Source organism: Chlorocebus sabaeus, chromosome 2 (genome assembly GCF_047675955.1).
Source record: "Chlorocebus sabaeus isolate Y175 chromosome 2, mChlSab1.0.hap1, whole genome shotgun sequence".
Classification (NCBI taxonomy): Eukaryota; Metazoa; Chordata; class Mammalia; order Primates; family Cercopithecidae; genus Chlorocebus; species Chlorocebus sabaeus.
This window is the reverse complement of record NC_132905.1, coordinates 97,175,262-97,189,652: the sequence shown is the minus strand read 5'-3', so window position 1 is coordinate 97,189,652 and position 14,391 is coordinate 97,175,262. Positions and strand designations below refer to the sequence as shown.

Below are 14,391 nucleotides of genomic sequence, written 5' to 3'. Positions count from 1 at the left end.
GATGGTTTAAAAGTGATTGGCAGTTCCCCCCTTGCTCTCTCTCTCTCTTCTACTGCCATGTAAGATGTTACTTGCTTCCCCTTCACCTTCCACCATGATTGAAAGTTTCCCAAGGCCTCCCCAGCCATGTGGAACTGGGAGTCAATTAAACCTCTTCTCTTTATAAATCACTCAGCCTCAGGCAGTTCTTTTTGTTTGTTTCGTTTTGTTTTTTGAGATTGAGTCTCGCTCTGTAGCCGGGCTGAAGTGCAATGGCGCGATCTCAGTGCACTGAAACCTGCACCTCCCAGGTTCAAGCGATTCTCCTGCCTCAGCCCCTCCAGTAGCTGGGATTACAGGTGCCTGCCACCACACCCAGCTAATGTTTGTATTTTTAGTAGAGACGGGGTTTCACCATGTTGGCCAGGATGGTCTCCATCTCCTGACCTCATGATCTGCCCTCCTCAGCCTCTCAAAGTGCTGGGATTACAGGTGTGAGCCACTGCCCCCGCCTCAGGCAGTTCTTTATAGCAGTGTGAAAATGGGCTGACACGGTGGGATCCCACGTGGATCACGCACATGTGAAATTTACAATGCCCAGAACCGGATGGTGGATGCAGAAGCCTGTGCATGGTTGGATTCTGGGGACAGCCCAGGAGGGCACCAATGGGTTCTGTCCCCAACAACAGGGTTCCTCCCCACCAGCAGCCCAGCTGGAGCCCGGAACTCCAGCATTAGAACTTTGATTTCTTTTGACTGAGATCTGTAAAGTTCTTGTAGATAGCACGTTGATGTGGCCTCTGGCATTGACCACTTGGTGGGAACAATTCTACCTGCTCTTTTCCAGAGAGCTGGTGTGTAGGGGGCAGGGGAGACAGGTGGTGGCTGTGGGTCCCTGAAGGCCTGGCCTCCTCCACCATCTGCTTCAGCCACTTCATTTGGGGGTCAGATCAGAGGCCAACAAAAAAGTCTGTGAGTTCCAGTATAAGGAGGCCGTCTGAGAAGAGCAAAGCAGATTTAACAAAAATTAGGGGCCACCGCCCCACACAGAGAACTTGTAGGAAAATTTAGAAAACCCAAAGACAATTGGCTTTTTCTTTTATTTTTTACATTTTGCAAAATTGGGTTTTTATACATGTTTTAGACAACTGGCTATTTATATATATGAACCCAAGAGAAAACTTTCTCTTTATCGAGACAGAAAATTCAACTCACCTCTCAAAGCCTGGGAAGGCTACTGTCATCTCCCTTTCTAAATAGAGATTCTTTTACCCAAAATACTTAAGTAAATTTTAAAATTACTCTTCAATCGAATCACTCATTTATAAAAGCCATTTGAGACTCTACTGTGCCCCCAGCCCTGGGCAGCCATGCACTTGCTCTGTGGGGGGAGACCCTGAGAAGGGGTGGGCGAGGGGGTGCCTACTACAGCCCTCCTTGTGCTGCCCTGGTCACCCACTGGCAGGTCCTGATCAAATGTCTTCCATACATCACCGCTGATTTGATTTCATATAAGCAAGGAAAGATTTTCCCCACTGTAAGGTGTCTTGAGTACAACTGACATTACCCTGTAGTGTAATATACCTATTTTGTAGTGAGCATTGTTTTTCTTATAATTCAGGGATACCAGAACCATGCCGAATGAATAATGAATTTTCTTCCTTCTAATTGTGTATGGATCTTATGAACAAAGGGGCAGGCACTGTGCCCAAATAGATCCATGAATCAGGGTCCCAAGAAGTGAGTGCCCTTTACTGAAATATTAACAGCAAAGGGGTTTGCACTGACAGGGGATTGACGGGGAAGTCGCTGGAGGCTGCCCGGCGTTTGATTTTTCTCTGGTGGATATTGACGTTCATTTTCAGCCTCTGCCTCTCACTGAGATGGCTCTTCTGTCAAAACGTTGGTTCTTCAGATCTTTTTCCCCTTTCAGACAGAAGCTGTTTCCCCACTTGGTTGAGTCACAGGTGCAGAGGGTTACGACTCCCTCATTCATGGTCATTCCTGTCCCACCCCTGCCTAAGGGTGATTCACTTTGTGGTGGGACTGAGGAGCTAGGACCACAAAGGCGGGGCTATCTGAAAGACCAAGCCTTCTAACTCTAATGATATAAACACATGCCAAGCCCCAGAGACACCAGAACGCTGGAGTCCTGGAGAACCCTGGGTCTCCTTCCTGGCCACATGCACAGGAGCATGAGATGCAACCCGGGGCATTTCCAGTGGAGGACAGGAGATCCTACAGTGTGGCTCAGCATGGAAGACTTGCAGTAGGAACACCCAGGCCACCTAATCCCAGACACGGAGTTGGGAAGCCACAGAAGGAAAAGCCCAGGACTGGGAAAGCACTGAAGTTGGAGGGGCCTGAACAGGGAGAAACTGAGCCTTGTCGAGGAGTCAGGGTTTTATCCTGAGGTCCACTGAGAGCCTTCACACGCTTGCTCTTGAACAAGGGCTTGACCTCCTAACAATGCAAAACATAGGCTGGCTGGGCACCTAGCCGCAGGCAAACAGAGGAAGGTGATGCTCATTTAGACAAGAGGTGGTGGGGCCCTACGTGAGAGCCACACTGTTAGAGGTTGAGGGGAGAGGTCTGTTGTGAGAATATGAGCCAGGAGCCCCACTCAGAGCGTGAGGGACAACATGGCAGAATTGCTGGCCAAGTTCATGCTGGAGTCACCCCATGCCAACTCCTATCGATGGTGAATCTTTTTATGTTTAACAAGGCAGAGCTGAGCTCAAAAGCAAGTTAATTGATCCTGAAAAAGAACAGAAACTCTCAACAGGAATCTGAAGTTGAAGCCATAGACTCAGGACTTCAGAAGGCAGAAATAGCAGGAGATATTCTCTCCACTGGCCTGGTCAATGGGCACTGATGACTCTGCCTCTAGACTCAGGCTGAGGCCAAGTTTTCTGCATGGGCCAGGGAGCTGGCCGTGGCTAGGACTAGGCTGTGTAAGCCTTCTCTGCCTGTAATTGGGGGCCAAAAAGAAGCTGTTACCTTCAGGGGACAGAGATAGCCATGCAACCAGCACCTGATCACCTGATCAGGTCAGCCACAAAGCTTCAGGTCACCCATGGAGGAAACCCCAGTCTGCTGAGGTAGGATTTGGCTCTAAGTTGTAAGCCCATTGGTGGTTGCTAAAACTCACACGCAGAGGGGCAAGCAGTGGGGAAGAGGCAAAAGCAAAATAAAAAAGGAAACACTTAATTAAGGTGAATTTACAAACTAAACTTTCAGAACACATGAGAAAAACCAACGTCAGGAAACCCAGCCAATAAACACAGCAAACGTGAGAAAGTAAAACAATAAATCAACCAAAAGAGTCATAATATAATACATGTTTAAAATCCTCAGAGATTTGCAAACAAACCAAAAAGGGATCAGTAAAGAATAGAATAGAGGCCAGGTGCAGTGGTTCACACCTGTAATCCCAACACTTTGGGAGGCCAAGGCAGGAGGATCACTTCAGCCCAGAAGTTCAAGATCAGTCTGGGAAACATAGCAAGATCCTGTCTCTATAAAAAATTTGAAAATTAGCTGGGCATGGTGGCATGTGCTTGCAGTCCCAGCTACTTAGGAGACTGAAGCAGGAGGATTGTCTGAGCACGGGAGTTCAAAGCTGCAGTGAGCTATGATTGCACCACTACACTCTGACCTAAGCAACAGAGTGAGGCTGGGTCTCAAAAAAAATTAAAATAATAAAAAAAACTTAAAGTACAGAAGAATATAGGAAAGAACCAATTTTAAAATGTTAGAAATGAAAAATATGGTCATGAAATTGTTTTTAAATCTCAATGGGTGGGATAAATACTACACGAAGAAGAAGGAATTGGTAAATTGGAAGTTTTCAGCAAGAAATTGATGTAGGCAATAATATAGAGATGTCAAGAGAAGAAAAATATGAAAGAAAAGTTAAAAGATGAAGCCAGATAGAGAAGATTTAATATCAGCTTATTAGGAATTTCAATTTTAGAAAATACAGGAAATATCAGTATTGCACTATAAGAAGAGGTAATGGCTAAGAATTTTTCAGAATCGAGGACATGAGTACTCAGGGCACATCAAATGCCAAACAGAATAAATAAACACAAACATCCATGATAATAGAAAAACAAAATTATTGAAAGCTACTAGGAGAAAGAAAGATTTCCTAAAAAGGAGAAAAAAACCTGCCAATGGACTCATTAAGAACAATATTCCAAGTCTTTCCAGAATACTTGGAAGTGATGTTAATAACATGCTGAAGAAAAATTTCTACCAACCTGGAATTTTTATACCCAGCTAAACTATTCTTCAGCAAGGAAGAACTAAAGTCATTTCAAAAAACAAAGACAAGATGTGTCTGCCTTTCACAGACACTCAGTTTCTACTTCAGGATATACTTCAGAATCCCAGAATGGCTCAGGATTGGATATATCAGATATTACGGAAGGTGGGGTGAAGGAGAAAGTTGAAACAGGGGATTTGGTTGAAAATGGAGAGGGCTCCTTTGACAAAGACACTCTCCTTGACCAAACTTTAGTTAGTCTCCTTTGAGCCCCCTTCTCAACTAGGCCTCAACCTTAGCCCTTCACACCCTTGGGCTGATGAGCCCAGTTTTAGCAAGAAACCAGTTAGGTCAGTTTAGTGAGAATCCCTCCATCTTTGACATCTGGTCAAATCCCTCACCCCCAACCTTTGATATCTAGGTCCTTGGCCTGCCTTTAACAAGAATCTTCCTACCCTTAATGTCTGTTATGGCTGAATTGTGTCTCCCCAAAATTTATATGTTAAATTCCTAACCCATAGTACCTCAGAATGTGACTATATCTAAAGATAGATTCTTTAAATTATTTATTAAGGGTTGGGTATGGTGACTCACAACTGTAACCTCAGCACATTGGGAGGCCGAGGTGGGTTGTTTGAGTCCAGAAGACAGAGACCAGCCTGGGCAACATGGTTAATACCCATCTCTACAAAAAAATACAAACATTTAGCCAGGCATGGTGGCACGTGCCTGGAGTCCCTGGGGTTCTCAGGGAGAATCACCTGAGACCAGGGACCCTGGTGAGCTGTAATCACACCATTGCACTCCAGCCTGGGCAGCAGAGTGAGACCCTGTTTCAAAAATCAATAAATAAAAAACTAAAAAATAAAATAATGTGTTAAAGTATAATGTGATATGAATGAGCCCTAATCCAATATGATTGGTGTCTTTATAAGAAGAGGAAATTAGGAGACACAGACAGGTGCACACACAAAGGGAAGATCATGTGAGGACACAGGGAGGAGACAGCTAAGGAGAGAGGGCTCAGAAGAAACCGAACCTGATGACACCTTGATCTTGGACTTCCAGCCTCCAAAACTGTGAGAAAATAAATTTCTGTTATTTAATCTCCATCCAGCCTGTGGATTTTATTTTGGTGGCCCTGGCAAACTAATGCAACGTGGAATTAAGTTCCTCTTAATACTTTTCCATCCACTGACCCCCTTGCTTTGGTCTTTGGCTATGAATTTCCAGCTGTCTTTGGGGTATTTAGAGTTGAGCTTAGTTCTGCACTGAGGTTTCCCCTCTACTGCAACAGTTCCAAGATCTTATGGTCACAAGGAATTACTATGACTTACACTAAGTGTGATCATGGAATTGTGATCACATGAGAAAATATCCAGTTTTTTAGAGGCAAACTATAATATGTCGGAGTACAATTGTATAATATTGGGGATCTGCTTCAAAATTTTTCACCATAGAGAAAAAAAACAACTGAATTGGTGAAGCAAATATCCCATATTCTTGATCATTGTGAAATCTGAGTGGTGGGTATACGGATTTCACTGAACTACTCTCTCAATTTTGAGTACATTTGCAAATTTCATAAAATATTAACATTATACCTATTTTACATTTAATTTTCTGAAGACATACTTTTAAGGCATGTCTTATGCCTTATAAGGATTTTTTCACTACCTCAATTCATTTCTATGAACACTAATTATCACTGTTCCTTAAAGTAGATAAACAGGTAAATAGTATAGCTCTTAGCTTCTGAAATACTATGGAAGTTTAATTCTCTGTCGTCAGAGAACATATTCTACCTGATTTAAATCTTTTTAAAGTTGAGAATTGTTTGATAGTCAAAATATTATCTGCTTTGGTAAATTCTATATGCACCTGCAAACAATATGTATTTTGCTTTTGTTAATTGGAATTCTGCATACATGTCAATTAGATCAAGTTGGTTGATAGCATGTTCAAGTCTTCCACATTCTTGTGAATTTTCTGTCCACTATTAATAATTGACAGAGAAGTTTTGAAATCTCTAGGTATAGATTTATATTCTTTTTTCAGTTTTATTATTATTTTCTTTGTGTATTTTGAAGGTTTATTATTGGGAGTATACAAATTTAGGGTTGTTATTTCTTCTTGGTGGATTAATTTGCTGTTTCATCATCATGAAATGTCCCTCTTTATCTCTGGTAATATTATTCCTTCCCTACAGTCTACTTTGTTAGCCACTCCAGCTCTCTTGTGATTACTGTTTGTATGGTGTATCATTTTCCTCCTTCCACTTTTATTTCTCTGTCTTTGTATTTAAAGCTCATTTCCTGTAGTTAGCATATAATTGGGTCTTGCTTTTTTAATCTAGCCTGACAGTTTCTGCATTTTAATTAGAATGTTTAAACCATTTACATTTGATATAATTATTAACATAGTCGGGTTCAAGTCTACCAACTTGATATTTGTTTTCTATTTGATTCATCTTTGTTCTTTTATTTTTCCTTTCCTGGCTTATTTCAGATTGGGTTTTTCAGGATTCCATTTTATCCTTAAAAGAAGTTCTTAAATTTATTGATGAATAGGCACAGTAGTAAAACAAATGAATTTTTTGTGTGTATCTGAAAAAGTATTTCCCCTTCATTTTGGAAAGATATGTTTGCTAAATATAAGATTTTTTGTTAATAGATTCTTTTTCTGTATTTTAAAGATGCCATTCCACCACCTTCTAGCTTGTGTTTTTCTCAAGAGAAGTTTGCAGTCATCTTATCGTTGTTCCCCTAAATGTAAGGATTCTCCTCCTCTAGCCACTCTTAAAATGTTGTCTTTATCATAGGTTTTCAGCAACTTGATTATGATATGCCTTGATATACTTTTATTAGTGTTTATGCTGTTTGAGATTTGTTTTACTTCTTGGATCTGTGGGTTTACACTTTTTATCAAATTTGACAACTATGGGGGCCATTATTTTTCCTAATGCATTTTCTCTGCTCTTCTCTCTCACTCTTCTTTTGTTCTTGAATTCCAATTACAAGCAAGTTAGACAACATTCCCTGAGGCTCTGTTCACTTTTTTTCTGGTCTTTTTTCCTCTATATACTTCTGTTTTGACAGGTTTTATTGCCCTGTCTTCAAGTTTACTCATCTTTTTTCCTTACTATGCTGTTGATCCTATCTAGTGAACTTTTCAGTTGCAAAATTATTTTTCATTTCTAGACATCCCATTTGTTCTTCTTTTGGAGTGCAGTGGTGCGATCTCGGTTCACCGCAAGCTCTGCCTCCTGGGTTCACGCCATTCTCCTGCCTCAGCCTCCCGAGTAGCTGGGACTACAGGTGCCCGCCACCACACCCGGCTAATTTTTTGTATTTTTAGTAGAGACGGGGTTTCACCATGTTAGCCAGGATGGTCTCGATCTCCTGACCTCATGATCCTCCCACCTCGGCCTCCCAAAGTGCTGGGATTACAGGCGTGAGCCGTCGCGCCCGGCCAACATCCCATTTGTGTTTCAATACCTTCCTTTTCTCTTCAGTTTCCATTCATGTTTTCTTTTACATGCTTGAGCATATTTATAATATTTATCATAGCCATTTAAAATTCTTTTATCTACTAATTCTGTCATTCCCGTCATTCCTGGGTCTGATTTTATGGACTGGTATCTCTCCTAGTTATGGATCACAATCTCTACTTCACATATCTCACAATATTTTATTGGGTGACAGGCATTTTGAATATAACGTTGATAAATGTATGGAATTTTTTCCTTTTTAAAGAGTGTTGACATTTGTTCTGGCAAGTAATAAAGTTACTAGCAGATGAGGTTGATGTTTTTGAGACTTGCTTTTACATTTTCTTGGGGTATCTAGAGTAGCCTATACTCTAGAGTTAATTTATTCCTACTACTAAGGCTTGATCCTTTGTATTGTCTATTTTTTTTTTTTTTTTTTTTTTTTTTTTTTTTTTTTGAGGTGGAGTTTCACTCTTGATGCCCAGGCTGGAGTGCAGTGGCACGATCTCACCTCACTGCAATGTCTGCTTCCCAGGTTCAAGTGATTCTCCTGCCTCAGCCTCCCAAATAGCTGGGATTATAGGCATGCAACACTACGCCCAGCTAATTTGTTGTATTTTTAGTAGAGACGGGGTTTCTCCATGTTGGTCAGGCTGGTCTCGAACTGTTGACCTCAGGTGATCCGCCCAAATCAGCCTCCCAAAGTGCTGGGATTACAGGAGTGAGCAACCGCGCCTGGCCATATATTGTCTATTGATTGCCCCAAGTGCTCTATGAGGTCTCCAACTGAATAGATGGAGTTCAAACTTCTTGCAGCCTGGTATGAGTTCTAGGAATTGTTCAGCTTACACCTCACTGTTCTTTATTCACTGCCTGGAATTCCACCTACGCATGTACAGATTGGTATTAAGTGAAGGCTCAAAGGGACCTTATGCAGGTATTTGAGTTTCTTTATTTGAGTATCTTCCTCTTCTCTGCTACCCTGTCTCACCTCCGCCTCCCCACAGCCCACTGTCTTCTCCTCCATTCAGCTAGCTCGCCATGCTCTGCCTGGATTCCCCTCCCTGCCTGACAGTATGAAAACTGCCTCCAGCCAGAAAACAGAGTTGACTGTACAACTCACTTCATTTTTTTCCTATCTCTTAGGGATGCCAGCCCTGCACAGCCTTTTGTCCTGATGTCCAAATCCAGTTGTTTTGTCTGCTTTGTAGAGCTTTCTAGTTCTTTTGGCAAAAAAAAAAAAAAAAAAAAAAAAACACACACACACACAAAAACAGAAACAGCGTAAGTTCCATACCCCTTCGTGGCTGGCTGCAAAAATTCTGAGAACTGTTTTCTGTGTTTTTAAAATCACTTTACTTCCTTGGGACTCCTTAGAATTGTAACTTGAGAAGGTTCAAACAGACAATTAAACCACCTGTGACAGACACGTGCTAAGCACCTACCGGTGCCTGATCCTGGGAGCCTGACTGGGAGGTACAAGGGCCCCTGGGCCTGACAAAGAGGGAACAAATCTGGGTGTGGTCATCCAGGAATAGAGGCCAACTCAGGTTGCAGAGCAGAACAATAAGGGATTCATGCAAAGTCCTTCTAACAATTGTTATTTTGTTACTTTATGTGACCGTATTTGCTCCCTCTTTCAAAAATGCAAAAAGTAAAATGCAGAATGTACAAATGTGTGGCTCTCCCTAAAGTGGGATGAACTTGGGATTTCCCATGGATGCGACTCCTAGAAAAGCCACAGTTGAGTAGAGTAACCTGAGTCTATCACCATGGAACATCCATTGCAGGGCTTCACAGTTCTGGGAGTAAAGCACTTTCTTCTGAATTAGCAGATCTTTGTAAAGTCAAAATTCAAGAACATTTTATTAGACCTAAAGATAGCTGCAGGCCGTGCGAGGTGGTTCATGCCTGTAATCCCAGCACTTTGGGAAGCTGAAGCAGGAGGATCGCTTGAGTCCAGGAGTTCGAGACCAGTCTGCGCAATATGGCAAAACTCCATCTGTACCATAAATACAAATATTATCCGGGCGTGGTAGCACACACCTGTAATCCCTGCTACTCGGGAGGCTGAGGTGGGAGAATCGCTTCAACCCAGGAGGCAGAGGTTGCAGTGAGCCAAGATCGCAACACTGCACTCCAGCCTTGGTGACAAAGCAAGACTCTGTCAGAAAGAAAGAAAGAAAGAAAGAGAGAGAGAGAGAGAGAGAGAGGGAGGGAGGGAGAAGAACAGAAAAGAAAAATATAATTGCGTTAGACATTTGCCTGTGCCCACAGCCCTCCCTAGAGAAGGATGCCCACTAACCCTGCCAAGTCGGCAGACCTTCGGCTACCATGTTTTGTACTCCTCGACCCTGGCCCTTCTCGTCCAGTTCACTGGAGAGGACGGCTGACTTGAACAGTGAATCCACATGCCTGCCAGTGACTTGTAGAGCGTCCTGTAAGGGAAAAATTCCTTTGCTTAAAAGGAAATGAACAAATAAACACCAAACAAACAAGACATTTCACAGTGACAACTGAAACTCAAAACACACTTAAAGAGAAAACCAGGAGCTAGGAAGGGGCTTCTGTCCCACAGCCAACCCCTCTGTGAAAAGGTGGGCCTTAGGTCAGACCTTTCCTCCCAGCCCCTTCCTGCCCCTTCCTTGCTTTCCCACCTCCCACTGCTCACTCTCTCTCCCTCTGTTCGCTCTTCCCCAGCCCTCAGGCACTCCCTGCTCTGAAGGTGGGCGTGCCCTCCCCGGTGCAATGAACCCCACACCCTCTCGCAATATCTTTTCTAATACAGTCCCCCATGACTTACATCCAGATTCGTTTTCTATTTGACACGGTCAAGGGCTTCTCCTGTCCCCAGGACCCCATCCAAGGGGCTGCAGAACAACATCTGGCCGTTTCCTGCCCTGCGAGGCCCCCTCGTCCCTGAAGCACTGCTCAGACCCCAGCCCAGACACCCGCCTCCCCCGGCCTACCCCGCACACCTCCTGTCTGCCCTGACACAAATGCACCTCCCCACTTCCCCTTCGGAGATAACAGGGATTTGACAGCATGACGACCACAGTATTCCTGAGCTTCCAGTTAAAGTCTGTTGTCGCCACTGCTGACTGCTCGATCTGCCCCTATGTCTGCAGCTGTTCCACCCGCTTTCCTTCCTTCATGCATGAAGGTCAAACCCAGGCTTGGCCCTGCGTGAACCCAGAAGAGAAGATTCCAGAGCTGTCTCCCCAGAGCCCTTCCCAGCAGAGACCCTGACTCACCCCAGGACAGGAGAGCTGAGGCCAAGAGCTCCCCTTCCAGATGCTTCCTCTGCATTCAGCTTCCAACGTCTGCCCTGCCAAGGTGCCCCTTGCAGGAGCCCATCCCGGGGGACATGTCCCCCGCTCTCCCCTGAAACCACAGGGTTGCTGATATGAAGAAGGAATGGGAACAGCACGAAGGCACAGCAGCTGCGAGCTCGAGGTCAGACACAGAGGAAGAGCCACCTACAAACAGTCACCAGAGCCAAGTCCTGGTCTCAGCCAGGAGCGGTGCCCCACATATGAACGCACCCATGGGTGGAGCGGGTGACGTGCCCCCTCCGCAGAAAGCACCTGAGCAGCAGCTAAAATAGGCTGAGCCAGGGTCCCAGACCTCAGACTCCAGCCTGCACCTGCAATCTGGCCCTCGGTTTGGCCTGACCCTGCCTCTGTTTGCAAAGGGCCAGCTGGGGCCCCTGGATGGGTTTCTGTTCTCCTTTCACCCTCTCTGTACTCCCCTGAAATTTCCCCACAGGCCATCAGCCTCAGGCTCTGAGACCAGAATGTCACCTTCCTGTCACATGCAGTGTGGCAACGTCTCTAGTTATTTCCCTCCCCAGAGCACAAAGGGTGGAGGGGGCCTGAGAAATGAGGAGGTGGGAGGTGCGTCCGGGGTGAGGCAGAGTCACTCTCGCCTCCGGGGTCCGGCTGCAGCCTGGAGGTCAAGGTCCGCAAGAACGTCCTCTTTCCCCACTGCAGCAGGCGGCCAGCACCACATAACCGTTCTGGGAAACAGCAGTTCCTGTCCCCTCCCCCTTGCTTCTAAATGCACGGGCACACATCCGTCCCCCAACTCCTTCAGGTGGCCCAGGTGATCAAATCGGCCAGTTCCAGAGAAGGGTCAACTTTGACAGCCCTGGGTAGGTGACCCAGACGCCCTTTGATGGGGGTCAAATGAAACAAATCTGCACATAGGCCAGGGGCTTTATTGGAAAGAACACTGAGAGGGAGGATGCTCCATCCGAGAGCCCCACAAGCCTCCGGAAGGCCAGACAAGGACGGCTCCTCACATGGGAGGGGAAGGAGGGAGCAGGCTTGGCAGGGTTGTTGGCGGGGATGGATAGGCCCAGGCGGCAGCAGCGTCCAGAGGTTCCTGGGGCTGAATCACCCTGTGGTTTGCTACCGGGAGGGAGGGAAGCTGATTCGATTCTGAGACATCTGGGGAAGCCCAGAGGCCCCACGACCCACACCAGGAAGCAGCCAGAGGGATGCAGAGCAGGGCCCAGAGGCCACGGCTGCAGGGCAGGTGGTCGCGTCACCAGAACCCTGCTGGCAGCCCTTCCTCCCCGGGGAGCTGTGTCTGGAGAGGGGGCTGTGGAGAAGCACTAGGGTGAGACCCAGTCATGCAGTGGTCCTGAGCCCGCGGGGTGGGTGCCCTGCTAAGGTGAGGAAGGGACAGGAGAGCCAGCCCCTGCTCTGAGGACCCTGTGGGAGCCAGGGGGAGCCTCGCCAGGCCCAAGCCTCTGCCCCGGCTGTGGGATGCCCAGCCCCAAAGCAATGAGGAATCCAAATTGCTGCTGAAGGCCTGGGCCATGGTGCTGAGTTCTGGCTGCCCCAGCTCACCAGCACTGTGGGGGTGGCGGCCAGGAGGACAGAGCTCAGACACCTGGCCCCACATGCGGCCATGCAGCCCAGGCTCACGAGGCCACCATCCTACAGGCAGGCCCCCAGACAGAGGGGCACGGGCACAGGCACAGGCCCCAGGTCCCCTGGCCATGGAGAAGGCATCATGCGAGTGTGTATGTGAGTGTGTGTGTTATGAGGTGTGTGCAGTGTGTGTGGTGTCTGTGTGATGTGTGCAGTGTGTGTGATGTGTGCAGTGTGTGTGTGTCTCTGGGTGTGTGATGTGTGCAGTGTGTGTGTGTCTGTGTGTTTCTGGGTGTGTGATGTGTGCAATGTGTGTGTGTGATGTTTGCAGAGTGTGTGTTTGTGTGTCTGGGTGTGTGTAATGTGTCCAGTGTGTGTGTGTGTGTGCGTGCATGTGTGTGTAGCCCCAGGCCCTGGGTTGTCCCCTCTTGTCCTCTGGAAAGTAAGCACAGCCCAGCCTGGCCATCCCCTCAGAGTCGCAGCTGGAACGAATGTCGCCTACAGAGCAGTTCATCCCTTTCTGGAGACTTAGCTGCAAGCGGTGGGTTAGTGGAAGCTCACGGTAGGTGGAAGCTCTGGGTTGGTGGAACCTCTGGGTTGGCGGAAGCTCTGGGTTGGTGCAAGCTCTGGGTTGGTGGAAACTCTGAGTTGGCAGCAGCTCTGGGTTGGTGCAAGCTCTGGGTTGATGGAAGCTCTGGGTTGGTGGAAGCTATAGGTTGGTGCAGGCTCTGGGTTGGCAGAAGCTCTGGGCTGGCGGAAGCTCTGGGCAGAAGCTCTGGGTTGGCAAAAGCTCTGGGTTGGTGGAAGCTCTGGTTTGATGGAAGCCCTGGGCAGAAGCTCTGGGTTGGCAGAAGCTCTAGATTGGTGGAAGCCCTGGGTTGATGGAAGCTCTGGGTTGGCAGAAGCTCTGGGTTGGTGCATGCTCTAGGTTGGCAGAAGCTTGGGGCTGGCGGAAGCTCTGGGTTGGCAGAAGCTCTGGGTTGGTGGAAGCTCTGGGTTGGCGGAAGCTCTGGGTTGGCAGAAGCTCTGGGCTGGCAGAAGATCTGGATTGGTGGAATCTCTGGGTTGGCAGAAGCTCTGGGTTGGCAGAAGCTCTGGGCTGGCAGAAGATCGGATTGGTGGAAGCTCTTGGTTGGCAGAAGCTCTGGACTGGTGGAAGCTCTGGGTTGGTGGAAGCTCTGGGTTGGCAGAAGCTCTGGATGGAAGCCCTGGATTGGTGAAAGCGCTGGGTTGACGGAAGCTCTGGGTTGGTGGAAGCTCTGGATTGGCGGAAGCTCTGGATTGGTGGAAGCGCTGGGTTGGTGGAAGCTCTGGATTGGCTGGTGGAAGCTCTGAATTGGTGGAAGCTCTGGGTTGACAGAAGCTCTGGGTTGGTGGAAGCTCTGGATTGGTGCAAGCTCTGGATTGGTGGAAGCTCTAGGTTGGCAGCAGCTCTGGATTGGTGGAAGCTCTGGGTTGGTGGAAGCTCTGGGTTGGTGGAAGCTCTGGATTGGTGCAAGCTCTGGATTGGTGCAAGCTCTGGGTCATGTAAGCTCTGGATTGGTGGAAGCTCTGGATTGTTGCACGTTCTGGATTGGTGGAAGCCCTGGCTTGGCGGAAGCTCTGGGTGGAAGCTCTGGGTTGGTGGAAGCTCTGGGTTGGTGGAAGCTCTGGGTTGGTGGAAGCTCTGGATTGGTGCAAGCTCTGGGTCATGTAAGCTCTGGATTGGTGGAAGCTCTGGATTGTTGCAAGTTCTGGATTGGTGGAAGCCCTGACTTGGTGGAAACTCTGGC

At 47.1% G+C, this 14,391-nt stretch overlaps 1 long non-coding RNA gene across 2 annotated transcripts; it reads right to left on the bottom strand.

Annotated features, from left to right (window-relative positions):
* Positions 1-8,153: 8,153 nt before the first annotated feature.
* Positions 8,154-11,620, bottom strand: LOC140710498 (uncharacterized). Of its 2 annotated transcripts, none has more exons than XR_012091564.1 (3): positions 10,994-11,620; positions 10,045-10,177; positions 8,154-9,741 (listed from the first exon to the last, which is right to left on the bottom strand). It is a non-coding gene; the product is annotated as an uncharacterized lncRNA (long non-coding RNA). The 2 variants fall into 2 exon arrangements; XR_012091565.1 differs by having other exon boundaries at positions 10,063-10,177; positions 10,994-11,617.
* Positions 11,621-14,391: the final 2,771 nt, after the last annotated feature.